A 14,072-nucleotide genomic window follows, 5' to 3' on the forward strand; every position below is an offset into this window, starting at 1 on the left:
TGTCGTATTGTTCGATTTAGGGATTTTTTTCCTTTCAGCAATTTCTTGATTATATGAATGATGGTGGTCTTTATGAAGACGGTTTTTAGTGGTTTGTCGGAAAGGAACTTAAATCCATTCATAGTTAAGTTTTGCAGAGTCTGTCAGGTTGGCGTCTTGGAATTTTTGCGGTAAAGTGGCTATGGTTGGTTGTGGGATCCTTAATCTTGATGTTGTACCATTTAATTCTAGCAGATTTGATATTGCTGGGTCTCTTTGTTGTAAAGAAGGTTGAGAGTGGACAGGGAGTTGATTATGATCACTCCTGTCGGTGTGTACCGTTTGTACTTTTGTGACTGATTGATGTAGGCTTTCAGATAGAAATATGTAATCGATAATTGCGTGGGATGAACCTCTACTCCATGTTGGAGTGTAGGGTGTAGAGGTGCTTGCATGATTCAGAAGTATTCAATTTCGTGTCGTGGTTTCTTTTATCCATCTCCTTGCATTTGGAGAGAGTTCTGAGTTGGTTTCAAGACAGCCATTCTTGTTGTATAACTTAATATTCAGGTCGCCACTGATTATTATTTCCAATGTCTGATATTTTGTTGTAGCTTTGTCAATTGAGAGGAACACTCCATCTAGGAAGGCATCCATTGTTATTGCTGCTGGGTTCCAGTAGAGGTTTACAATTAGGATTATTAAGTCGTTTTTACTTTCTCCTTTTTTGTCAATCTTTGTGGAGGTTAGTGTGATAAGTTGGATCCAAGGGTTTATGTTCTCAGAGATTGTTACTGTCCTGCATGGGTTTATCTTGATTAAAGTGAGTAACCCAGATGCGGGTCTTCCTTGTTTTTGAACGATGGCTGGGTTGAGAAAGGTGATAAAACCATCACATGTCGGTGGGTCGCTGAGCCAGGTTTCTTGAAGGCATATAATTTGATATTGTTCTAGTTCAGTAGATGGATTTGTAAAAAGGTGTAGGTTCCCTCTAGTGTTCCACGAGCATAGTGACCATGTGAACTCGGGATTAATTGATTGTTATGAGTTGGTCATCATTGAGTCTTCTGTCGATACGATTTCTGCAAAGGTGGTTTCAGGCTCGTAAATTCTTCTGATCGGTTGTACATCTCTGTAGGGATGGCGTGTTCGTGTTGAGTCTTCCATCGATGCGGTGTCTGTAAAGGAAGTGTCAGAGTCGTAGCTTCTTCTACTTGGTTGATCATTTCTGTAAACAAACATTATGGTCAATCCTGAGAGACTTAGCGATTCCCAAACATCTACTAGAAACGGTTATAGAACTATATTCTGACACAAAGATTAAAGTCAGGTTGAATTCAGAGGGTTGCCTTTCATCAGAGATTATGATCCCCAATGGTCTGAAACAAGGCTGTACATTGGCAGCTATTCTGTTTAACTTATATGTTTGTAAAGCAGGTAAAGAAATGTCGAACAAAGGCCTAGTATCTCCCAAATTAGGAGATATTTCCCTTGAATGGATGGCATATTCAGATGATTTTTTATTGTTGGACTGCACAAAAATTGTCCGACAGCGAATGATAAACGCTTTTGCTGCCTTTACCTCCGGACTGCATTTGAAAATCAATGCGTCCAAAACAACAATAATATGATTGGGAAAGTCTAAGAAAAACCAATCTAATCTGACATGGTTCTGTGAAGGGAAACGCATAAACTGGGTAATTCATAGAATTTCGCACAAAAGTGGCGCACGCGTCTGGCGCACAGTGGCCGCATGCGATACACTGCGCCAGCCGCGTGCGATAAAATCCATTTCATCGCACAGCGTATTCATGGATTTTAGCCTCCAAAACCAGCCGTGGCGCAGAGTGGCGCAGCGACCCTGCAGCAGCGCCAGTTATGCCCCCAAGAACGCCCTTGCGCAAGGAAAAACCATCAAAATCCCCAATTCATCGCAAATGTCTACGCTAACCCTGGACCAGTTTACAGGGCTGCCAAACAGCAAACGCCAAGCGGGGAACGTGTATTTCAGGGCTTTGCGGGAAGTTTCACACGCGATCCCAACAGGGTACGTGTATTTCAGGGGTGCGCGTGATGTGTCACACGCGATTCCATCAGGGCACGTGTATTTCGGGGTGCACGGGAAGATCCACACGCGATTGGCTTGGGTACGTGTATTTCGGGGTGTGCGTGAATTTTCACACGCGATTCCAGCAGGGTACCTGTATCTCAAGTTGCGCGGGAATTTCCATACGCGAATTCAGCAGGGTACGTGTATTTCAGGGGTGCGTGGGAAGTTCCACACGCGATTGGCCTGGGTACGTGTATTTCAGGGTGCGCGTGAAGTTTCACACGCAAATCCTGCAGGGTATGTGTATTTCAGGGGTTCCGGGGAGTACTACACGTGAATTGCCCTGGGTACGTGTATTTCGGGGTGTGCGTGAAGTTTCACATGCGAATCCTGCAGGGTACGTGTATTTCGGGGTGTGCGGGAAGTTTCACACGCAAATTAAGCAGGGTACGTGTATTTCAGGGGTTCCGGGGAATACTACACGTGAATTGGCCGTGTGGGTCCTCCCAGGTGTTCCCTCTACACCCTCCATGGCCCCTGCAGGCAGCCCACACAACAGGGGACTACCCTGCACCCCTGCTCATGTCCCGCAGGCAGCCCATCCATCATGGGCATGCCCCCCAGCCAACCCATATGTCACCTTGCACTACTGATCAACAACGCATGTCTCCCAGCACCCCCACCCCCCAGCACTGTGGGGCACCTGCCAGCAGGCCCCCACTCATGTCCAACCCATGTCCCCTTGCACCCACACCCCCCAGCATCCAGGGGCACCCTCCACCAGGCCCCCACTCATGTCCAACTCATGTCTCCCAGCACCCCCACCCCCCAGCAGTCAGGGGAACCCTCCACCAGGCCCCCACTCATGTATCCCAGCACCCCCACCCCCCAGCAGTCAGGGGCACCCTCCACCAGGCCCCCACTCATGTCTCCCAGCACCCCCACCCCCCAGCAGGGCAGGGCACCTGCCAGCAGGCCCCCACTCATGTCCAACTCATGTCTCCCAGCACCCCCACCCCCCAGCAGTCAGGGGCACCCTCCACCAGGCCCCCACTCATGTCTTCCAGCACCCCCACCCTCCCCAGCAGTGCAGGTGCACCCTCCACCAGGCCCCCACTCATGTCCAACTCATGTCCCCCTGCCCCCCACCCCCCAGCATCCAGGGGCACCCTCCACCAGGCCCCCACTCATGTCCAACTCATGTCCCCTGCACCCCCACCCCGCAGCATCCAGGGGCACCCTCCACCAGGCCCCCACTCTTGTCCCCCTACACCCCCACCCCCCAGCAGTGCAGGGCACCTGCCAGCTGGCCCCCACTCATGTCTCCCAGCACCCCCACCCTCCAGCATCCAGGGGCACCCTCTACCAGACCCCCACTCATGTCTCCCAGCACCCCCACCCCCAGCAGTGCAGGGCACCTGCCAGCAGGCCCCCACTCATGTCTCCCAGCACCCCCACCCCCCAGCAGTGCAGGGCACCTGCCAGCAGGCACCCACTCATGTCCAACTCATGTCCCCCTGCACCACCACCCCCCAGCATCAAGGGGCACCCACCACCAGGCCCCCACTAATGTCCCCCAGCACCCCCACCCCCCACCAGTGCAGGGCACCTGCCAGCAGGCCCCCACTCATGTCCAACTCATGTCTCCCAGCACCCCCATGCCCCTGCAGTCAGGGGCACCCTCCACCAGGCCCCCACTCATGTCCAACTCATGTCCCCCTGCACCCCACCCCCCAGCATCCAGGGGCACCCTCCACCATGCCCCCACTCATGTCCCCCTGCACCCCCACCCTCAGCAGTCAGGGGCACCCTCCACCAGGCCCCCACTCATGTCTCCCAGCACCCCCATCCCCCAGCAGTGCAGGGCACCCGCCAGCAGGCCCCCACTCATGTCCAACTCATGTCTCCCAGCACCCCCACCCCCCAGCAGTCAGGGGCACCCTCCACCAGGCCCTCACTCATGTCTCCCAGCAACCCCACCCCCCAGCAGTGCAGGGGCACCCTCCACCAGGCCTCCACTCATGTCCAACTCATGTTCCCCTGTCCCCCCACTCCCCAGCATCCAGGGGCACCCTCCACCAGGCCCCCACTCATGTCCAACTCATGTCCCCCTGCCCCCCACCCCCCAGCATCCAGGGGCACCCTCCACCAGGCCCCCACTCATGTCCAACTCATGTCCCCCTGCCCCCCTACCCCCCAGCATCCAGGAGCACCCTCCACCAGGCCCCCACTCATGTCCAACTCATGTCCCCCTGCACCCCCACCCCCCAGCATCCAGGGGCACCCTCCACCAGGCCCCCACTCTTGTCCCCCTGCACCCCCACCCCCCAGCAGTGCAGGGCACCTGCCAGCAGGCCCCCACTCATGTCTCCCAGCACCCCCACCCCCCAGCATCCAGGGGCACCCTCCACCAGGCCCCCACTCATGTATCCCAGCACCCCCACCCCCCAGCAGTCAGGGGCACCCTCCACCAGGCCCCCACTCATGTCTCCCAGCACCCCCACCCCCCAGCAGGGCAGGGCACCTGCCAGCAGGCCCCCACTCATGTCCAACTCATGTCTCCCAGCACCCCCACCCCCCAGCAGTCAGGGGCACCCTCCACCAGGCCCCCACTCATGTCTTCCAGCACCCCCACCCCCCCCAGCAGTGCAGGTGCACCCTCCACCAGGCCCCCACTCATGTCCAACTCATGTCCCCCTGCCCCCCACCCCCCAGCATCCAGGGGCACCCTCCACCAGGCCCCCACTCATGTCCAACTCATGTCCCCTGCACCCCCACCCCGCAGCATCCAGGGGCACCCTCCACCAGGCCCCCACTCTTGTCCCCCTACACCCCCACCCCCCAGCAGTGCAGGGCACCTGCCAGCTGGCCCCCACTCATGTCTCCCAGCACCCCCACCCTCCAGCATCCAGGGGCACCCTCTACCAGACCCCCACTCATGTCTCCCAGCACCCCCACCCCCAGCAGTGCAGGGCACCTGCCAGCAGGCCCCCACTCATGTCTCCCAGCACCCCCACCCCCCAGCAGTGCAGGGCACCTGCCAGCAGGCACCCACTCATGTCCAACTCATGCCCCCCTGCACCACCACCCCCCAGCATCAAGGGGCACCCACCACCAGGCCCCCACTAATGTCCCCCAGCACCCCCACCCCCCACCAGTGCAGGGCACCTGCCAGCAGGCCCCCACTCATGTCCAACTCATGTCTCCCAGCACCCCCATGCCCCTGCAGTCAGGGGCACCCTCCACCAGGCCCCCACTCATGTCCAACTCATGTCCCCCTGCACCCCACCCCCCAGCATCCAGGGGCACCCTCCACCATGCCCCCACTCATGTCCCCCTGCACCCCCACCCTCAGCAGTCAGGGGCACCCTCCACCAGGCCCCCACTCATGTCTCCCAGCACCCCCATCCCCCAGCAGTGCAGGGCACCCTCCAGCAGGCCCCCACTCATGTCCAACTCATGTCTCCCAGCACCCCCACCCCCCAGCAGTCAGGGGCACCCTCCACCAGGCCCTCACTCATGTCTCCCAGCAACCCCACCCCCCAGCAGTGCAGGGGCACCCTCCACCAGGCCTCCACTCATGTCCAACTCATGTTCCCCTGTCCCCCCACTCCCCAGCATCCAGGGGCACCCTCCACCAGGCCCCCACTCATGTCCAACTCATGTCCCCCTGCCCCCCACCCCCCAGCATCCAGGGGCACCCTCCACCAGGCCCCCACTCATGTCCAACTCATGTCCCCCTGCCCCCCTACCCCCCAGCATCCAGGAGCACCCTCCACCAGGCCCCCGCTCATGTCCAACTCATGTCCCCCTGCACCCCCACCCCCCAGCATCCAGGGGCACCCTCCACCAGGCCCCCACTCTTGTCCCCCTGCACCCCCACCCCCCAGCAGTGCAGGGCACCTGCCAGCAGGCCCCCACTCATGTCTCCCAGCACCCCCACCCCCCAGCATCCAGGGGCACCCTCCACCAGGCCCCCACTTATGTCCCCCTGCACTCCCACCCCCCAGCAGTGCAGGGCACCTGCCAGCAGGCCCCCACTCATGTGCCCCTGCACCCCCACCCCCCAGCAGTGCAGGGCACCTGCCAGCAGGCCCCAAGACATGTCTCCCCAACACCTCATGACGGCCCATAATCATGGCCCCCATGCCCCCTCAATACACTGCCTACGCCACCCCAGTCCGAACACACCACCAGGTATGACATCCACCCCACAAAGAAATCACCAGCACATGATGCATCCCAAATGACAAGTGTGCACATCAACATATATCCGTCAAACCCACACAATGACAGCATGTGAATGATAAAACACACATTGTGACATGCATGAAACCAAAGAGAGAATACCACACATTGAAGTACCAAATGATAATGTATTAAACAGAAAAGCAAGGCAATGAAATGGAACAGAAGAAAATGGAAATAATAAATGAAATCCAGCATGTCCAATAAATGAAAAAGATGCATGAAATCCAAATGAAAAGCAAACCAAAAGCAAGTCTCCAAAGTGTCAGTCTGATAAAATAAATCCAAGGTGCAAAAATAATAAAAAAGCATTGATCCATGGAAAAAAAAATCAACAATCCAAATCCATTGTCAAACTATGTACAAAGTGAACATCCAGGGTCCATGTGCCCAATCCTTTAAATGAAACCTATAAAATAAAATCCTACCTAATGAACTATATACAAGAAGTTGGGGCATTGTCCAAGCGCCCCAAAACAAGACAAAACCGAAAGGAAACTTAACACTAAAGAACTATTTACAAGGGCAGCGGGCTAGTCCGACGGCTCACTTCTGGATGTTCCGGGCCAGGGCATCATCGAATTCCTGCTCAATGTCCCAGAGGCGGTCCTCTTCCATGTCCCCGAGGGTCCGCAGGGATGACGACATGTTCTCCTCCAACTCCCTGCGGATTGCCTCGAGGCACTTGGCCCGCCTCAGGGCCCTCCGCATGGAGTTCTCCGTCCTGACCATCGTGAGCCGTGCTTCTTCCACCCGCTGCCGTTCCGCATCTATGGCGTGGCCCAACCGCTGCCACATGGAAGACACTTCCCGTCCTGGGTCCTCCTGCCCTCCGGCCGATGCCTGCCCCTCCGATGTCGAAGGCCCCGAGCCATCATGGCTCCCACCTTGTTGCTGCTGCTGCTGTGCCTGTGCCCGTGCCCTGGCTCCTGCTGCCTGCACATCCTCCACCGGCCGGGGTGCAGTCGTTGATGTAGCCACCCCTGCTGGATGTCCGACTCCCGACTGTGGCAGGGATGTGTCCTCCACCAGCCTGGCCACACCGTCAGAGGCAGCTCCACAGGGCACCCACGTGACAAATGGGTGGAAAGATGGCACGGAGGACGACTGGCGCATAGGGTGTTCAGTTGAGGAGGGGGTCGGAACAAGCTCCAGCAAACGGAGGAATCCGGCCTGGGTGACCTGTCCCAGTAGGCCGACGCGGTCAACGAGCCATTCGAGATGACGTGCAGTCTCCTCATGAAAAGACTGCAGGTCACCTCGCATGGCCCGTTGATGCAACGCCACACCAGTCAGGACAGGCTCAACCCGTACCTGGATAGCCACGTCCGCAGGCAGAGGAAGGCCAGTTGTTGTAAGCTCATCCCCTGCCTGAAAAACGGGTCTGGACGTAGGCATCCCTGCTGGTGCAAGATGATGCAGTGACAGGATCAGGGACAGGATTGCACACAGGCACCTCCGCGGCGGCCTGTGCTTCCTCCTGTCCCTGGTCCTCCACTGCACCACTAGCACCAGTGGAATCCCCACCTCCAGACCCCGTCTCTGTTGCTTGCACGGCCTCCTCCTCCACCAAACCCCCCACCAACCTGGATGACTCTGTGCCATCTTCCCCGGTTGGGCCCTGTGGGGTCCCAGCTGCACCTTCTGCTGCCGAGGAGTCCAACTCTGACCTCCTCCTCTTGGACCTCCCCCTGGCAGCTGCGGCCTGGGACGCGGCACCGGACTCCTCACTCCCAACGAGATGACAACCTGGGAGGGGTGCCGGGCCTTGCGTCTCCGGGTGGCAGTGCGATCCCTGCCGCTGTGCTTCACAGCACCTTCTCCGCCCTCTTTATCAGTTGACGCTGCAGACAGGGAGAAATAAAACACAGGCATCAGGGCACTGTACAATGGACACATACACACATGACAGTTGTACATGAGTGGCATTGGCAAACCTCAGACATGGCATCACAATCGCCAACACACATGTCATTTCAACTCGCACACATGAGCCATACCACAGCCCTATCGCAACAGCCAGCACCATCCATACACATACAACAGCATGAGCAGGCAAAGGTGAGCCAGACATCACATGCAACACAGGGAGTGCACTACACATGCACACACACCACCACACTAGCATGCATGTGTACACCTCTGCCAACTGTCGCAGTGTTGAGATCGGCATCCATGTCACATCTGCCAATCAGTCTTCCACATCCCGGTGTCACATGCATCCATGTTGCATCACTGTTGCACCCTTGTCAAATACACACACATGCACATGTACACAATGCAGATACATGCAGCTGAAACCAACATCCATGTGTGACATCACGAACATGCCTACTTACATACACATTCATTCAAACATGTGTGCCCACACATCTGCATTTGGCATGCAAGCCTGCACACACAAGCACCATCCATGTCTCACACATGAGAGCCCTCGTATGTGTTAGCCTCACGGCCCTGTACACCCCCCCATACTTGGCCCCATAAAAACACATGTGCAACCTGCACACTACTGGCACACCACCATATGCACAGCTTACTATCAGGATGCTTGTACACTTACCGCTCGACTCCAGACAGGTCTGGCTCTCAAGGACCTGGACGTGGAGCGCTGGGGATATGCGTTCCAGGACCCTCATCTAATCTTCCGACAAGTGGCCCCGGTGCCCCTTAGCATCCACTGCCTTCAAGAGGTGCCGGGCCTAATTCAGGGTCCTGGACCTGAAGTCCTCCCAGCGCATCTTGACATGATGGAATAGTCGGACTGCCACCCCCTCCGCGTTGATGGCAGTCACGATGTGTGTCCAGATCCGAGTCCGTCCTTCCTTGTCGGCGCGCAAACTTCTGAAGAGGGCATCATACTGCCCCAGGACTTGCTCCACCAGGACACCAACTTCGGTGGCAGTGAAGCTGGTGCCCCTCTGCCTCTCTGGCCGGGGGTTGCCAGTGGTGCCAGATGTTGCAGTGCCCGACATGACAACCCCAGAGGCAGGAGTGGGTTGGTAACTGGGTCCTGGGGCTGGTCTGTGGAGCGATGGAATCCCAGTCGGGAGTCTTCGGTTCCAGCAGGGGTGGTCACAGCAACAGCACCCCTGGCTGATGTGCAGGCTGCAAATGGCAGGGCACGTGGGCAGCAGGCAGTCAGGCAGCAGCAGATGGCAGGTGGTAGCATGCTCAGGGCTCTGGGGGGCAGTAATTCAGCCTTCTGGGCAGGAGCATGGTCTTCCGTGTGCTTACGTGTGGCCAGCTTGATACGGAGTGATTTGGCACGTGAAAATCCAGCACGTCTGCGTGTAATTCGAGGAAAGGCCCTTAGCGCGTAAGCGCGTCAGCACACGTACGCGAATTCATTGGCCCAAAGGCCCCCAGTGTGTAGGCGCGTCTATGACATTACGCGCATGTGCGTTTTCCATGGCACAGAGAAAAAATAAGCACGTCAGAGTGTCAAAGCGTGTAATTGGTGGAAAGGGCCTCAGCGCGTATGCACGTCGGTGACGTGCGTGCGCAGGCATTTCCCTGTACACGGGTGCATGTTACACGTCCAATGACTGCACGTCAGAGTGTCAGCTCGTGTAATTGGAGGATAGCGCCTTAGCGCGTACACGCGGAAGTGACGCTGGACGTGTGGGCATGTTTAAAAGGTACGTGTAGAATGCCATTTCATTGTACGTGCTTTTCGTGTAGAGCCAGTGGGTGAAATCTGTACTTCCTGTCGGTTCACACGCGATTTACTTCACAGCGTTCCAAGTTCGTACTCCCTATTACCTCTGACAGCTTTTTCTCTTTTTGTCTTTTTCCTGGGCCTGTTTCCTCAAACAGCGTTCACTTCTTCTGTTGTCCTGTCTCCTCAGACAGCGTACAATTCTTGTTTTGGCGGGGGTGTTGCCAACGTGCGCGTCTTTTTCATGCTATTTTTCCAGGCAGACGGTGAGTCGCGCACGTATTTAACATCTGTGCTTGCCCTGTGTGTCGCTTACCCCTTCAGAGGTCATTCTAGGCTGCGTGTGACACGCATACGTTCATTTTTGTGTTTCTGGGTGCCACAGCGTAGTGCAGGTTTATTTTTCCACGCACGTGGTCTAGGAGGGGTTGCGTGCACATTATCTCCCTTTTTTGGGGTGCCTGTGCATTGCGTGACCCGTCATCTTCCCCCAGGGGTCACATACAGCCTTGCTAGAGCACTAGGGTACGAATTCCATCTAGAACCCTACCCCTTTGACCCCCAATTGCCCAGGACAATAGTTTACTGCAACTCCCATACACACAACAACATCAGTGCCATGGTTGGGAGGCGAGCACATGGTAAGGTTGGCAAAGGTGGCCGAGCCTCAAGAGGTGGGCGTGGTGGATACGATAGGGGACGTGGCCGGGACTTGCAGGGTGCCCCTAGCCCCCCATGTGTGGATGACCAGTCAGGGAAACCCATGCCCCCTCCCCGGTTGAGGGTAATGTGGCTGACACCATCCCTGATCAGCCCTTGTTGGACCAGCCCATTGTGGCACCAGACCTGGCACAGGGTGACTCCATGGCTGACTTCCAGGTCAGCAGGTCTAGGCCACGTGTGGCGGTGCACGTTGGTGTCAGCAGGCCACGTGGATCAGGGGCAGCTATGTCATCTGCTGCCCTGAGTAGGCAGTGTGGGGAGGCTGCAGGGGCAGCTGCGGCTCCATCCACCCCAGCTCTGAGTCTCCCAGCCAGGACAGTGTTGGTCCCAGTCCATCCTGCTGATGTTCCCCCTGACTACATCACACTTCAGCTAATGCCTGCACCAAGTCCCATGGTGAGTGTTCATTCCCACACTCCTAGTCCACAGTTCACCGGGGCTCCTGCCTCTAGTGTCCAGAGCAGCGTAGGATACTCAGGATCCCCACCACCTTCCAAGCGGAAGAGGAAGAGTGCTCGTCCAGTACAGGCTGATGCCCCAGACACGGCTACACAGTCCGACCCGGCAAGGAAGCCCAGCTTCAATCAGGCCGAACTTGATGCACTTGTGGAGTATGTGTCCGCACATGACCACGAAATGGTGATTACTGCAGGATGCAAGACCACACCTGCACAACGTCTGGCACACTGGCAGACCATCGCAGACATCATAAGTGCCCTTGGATTCGTGAGGCGCACAGTTAATGATTGCTACAAGCGCTGGAATGACCTGAAGCGCAGGGCAAAGAAAAAGCTGGCCTCAAGTCATGCCGCTACTCTAGTGACTGGAGGTGGGTCTCCAGCAGAGGACATTGAACTCACTCCACATGAGTATGTTGCTGGGACCTACGTCACGGAGGGACAGATCCAAGGTGTGGGAGACCTGCCAGATTACGAGGCATTGTCCGGTGAGTGCACATGCATGTGTGTGTCATCCATGTGCATGGTGTGTGTGTGAGGGCTTCTGATTGAGTGCCAGGTGAGGGTGTGTGTGCCTGAGTGGTTTGGGTCACCCATGTGCTTCATCCAATACATTCTGGGCACTAGGATTTGGGTATTGCAGTATCCCTTCTGGCAACAGTAGACATTTAGCCCAACATCACGCCAGTTGACCTTGAAGTGTCATCTTGCCACAACTATGTTGCGTATTATTCTGTGTTCATTCAGGCTGATTGTTTGCATTCCACCACTTTCACTAGGCATTTCTCAGTCCTATTGTCACATGTGTGACATGGCTATGGTACATGCCATCTGTGTGATGGCATGTGTCATGTATGTGTATTGGACATGCCAACCACAGGCCAATGTGTGATGGCACTGCTAGCCAGCATGCAGCAAATGTGTTGGTCTTCCATCTTGGTGTCATCAATGTGTGCCATTTGCCTCCCATTCATACGCAGTGACGGTGCATGCATGGGAGGGTTATAGTCATGTGGGACATGTGTCAATGAAGTACTGGTTCTGTTGCTTCTCAGCCCTAATTGTGTGCCATGGTGCTAATGCCTGTTCTCATTTCTTTTCTTTCATGTCTTTGCAGGGGATGACGCACTTGATACTGCTGGGGTTGTGGAGATGGTGCAGACCCAGGAGGGGTCTCAGGTCCGACCGGGCACCAGTGAGGGACGTGGTGTGGTGGTGGGTGAGAACCCACACTTGCTGCAGACCATTCCCTCAAGGGGTTTCTCTGGGTGCACCTCCCCCGAGCTCTATTCAGGTGTCGATTCGGATGATGAGACCTATGTGCCGTCGCAGGTAAGTGTTTCTGGGAGGGATTCTGTCCTGCGCCAGGGGTAGAACCCTCAATGTGGATGTCAGTGTTGGTAGGTCCGCCTTTGGTGGTTACGGATGCAGGGTCACACTCCGCAACATCTGATCCTGTTCCTGGGCCAGCAGATCAGAGGGGGAATGCAGTCCTGCAGCCTCAGGCAGTGCCGGCACAGCAAGGCGCAGTTCACCTTGCCCCAGACAAGTGTGGTGCCCGCCGACGCGGTGGCCGTACGCCACCTGGCAATACCGCATGGGAGCAATCCATATATGGTATGGCAAACCAACAGGCAGCATCATCTGAGATGATGGCTCAGGCCATGGATAGCGTGGCCACTTCCATTGTCCCCCAAGAAAGGCTGATGGAACAACTACAGCAGGCAACAGACTCCATTTGCCAGTCACACAAGGAGGACATGTTGGCGTCCAACAGGGACAGACGGGCGGCACTGGAGACTCTGCGGGAAACCATTGATTCCCAGGGCCACAGGGAAGCCCTGAGGGTGGAACTCCGTCAGCTCAGGGTGACCCTTGTTGAGCTTGAGGCTTCAACTGACACGAGGACAGAACAGCAGCTGGAGCGGCTCACACGTACGCTCTCAGCTGAGATGCAGGCAACTCGGGAGGAGGTCCGGGCATCCCGTGAGTTGTTGCATGGGGACCGCGGCACGATTTTCCTCCAGAACCAGACCTTCCACACCCGCATGCTTGCTGCCATGGGGGACCAGACTAGGGCTTTGCGTGGGCTGCCTCCCATAGTACTACCACCTCCTGATGCAGCTGCAGAGGGTGAGGAGAGCGACAGAAGCGATTCTCTCACAATAGGGTAGCCGTGCAGGCCATGAGCACATGGAGGTGATTTTTTTCCCCAAAATCCACACAGGTGGGTTTTGGTGTATACCCCCATCCTCAAACCTCCTGGGTGGCCTCCCCCACCCCCTCTGGCCCATACATGGCCATTTTTGATTTTTGTTTTTTGATTTTTGATTTTTGATTTTTGATTTTTTATTTTTGTTTTTTTTTACTGTGTGTTGCCTTGTGAGGCTCCCGTGGGCATACGCTGTATTGTGGCTGGGCACATGCAGGCTTGTCCTGAATATGGGTTAGATGCTTGGGTTTGTGTGACACACCCCCCTCCTGCTTCCCGTTTCCATGGGCTTGCAAAGGGTGTGCCCAAGTGACATTGACTTACACAGTGACGTTGGACTCCCATTTGCTGTGTGGGCAGTCTGCAGTCAATACTGTGTATACATTCCTAGTGCATATTGTTGTTGTATTATACACTGCATGGTGTATTGATATGTGCCTCTGCATCCATCTCATCCTCCTAATTTGCAGGTCCATTCCTCATGTCTTCACAAGGCGGTCTACTTTGGAAATGGAAACCTGCACTTTTGCGTGGCGCTAACACTGTACAGTTGGAAGTGGTCGAAGTGCTGGCATTATCAGGTAGTGAGACTACCAATTTTTTAAATCCGTACTGTCATGTTTATGGTAGGTTTGAGGTTGTGTAGGTGATTTGTATTATTGCTAAATATTTGGTAATGTGTGTTGTGGGTCCTGCATTACTGTGAGCATTTCATGTGTGGCCAGTTTCCATTAGGGACAC

Source organism: Ambystoma mexicanum, chromosome 3q (assembly GCF_040938575.1).
Source record: "Ambystoma mexicanum isolate Mex_15411 chromosome 3q, UKY_AmexF1_1, whole genome shotgun sequence".
NCBI lineage: Eukaryota > Metazoa > Chordata > Amphibia > Caudata > Ambystomatidae > Ambystoma > Ambystoma mexicanum.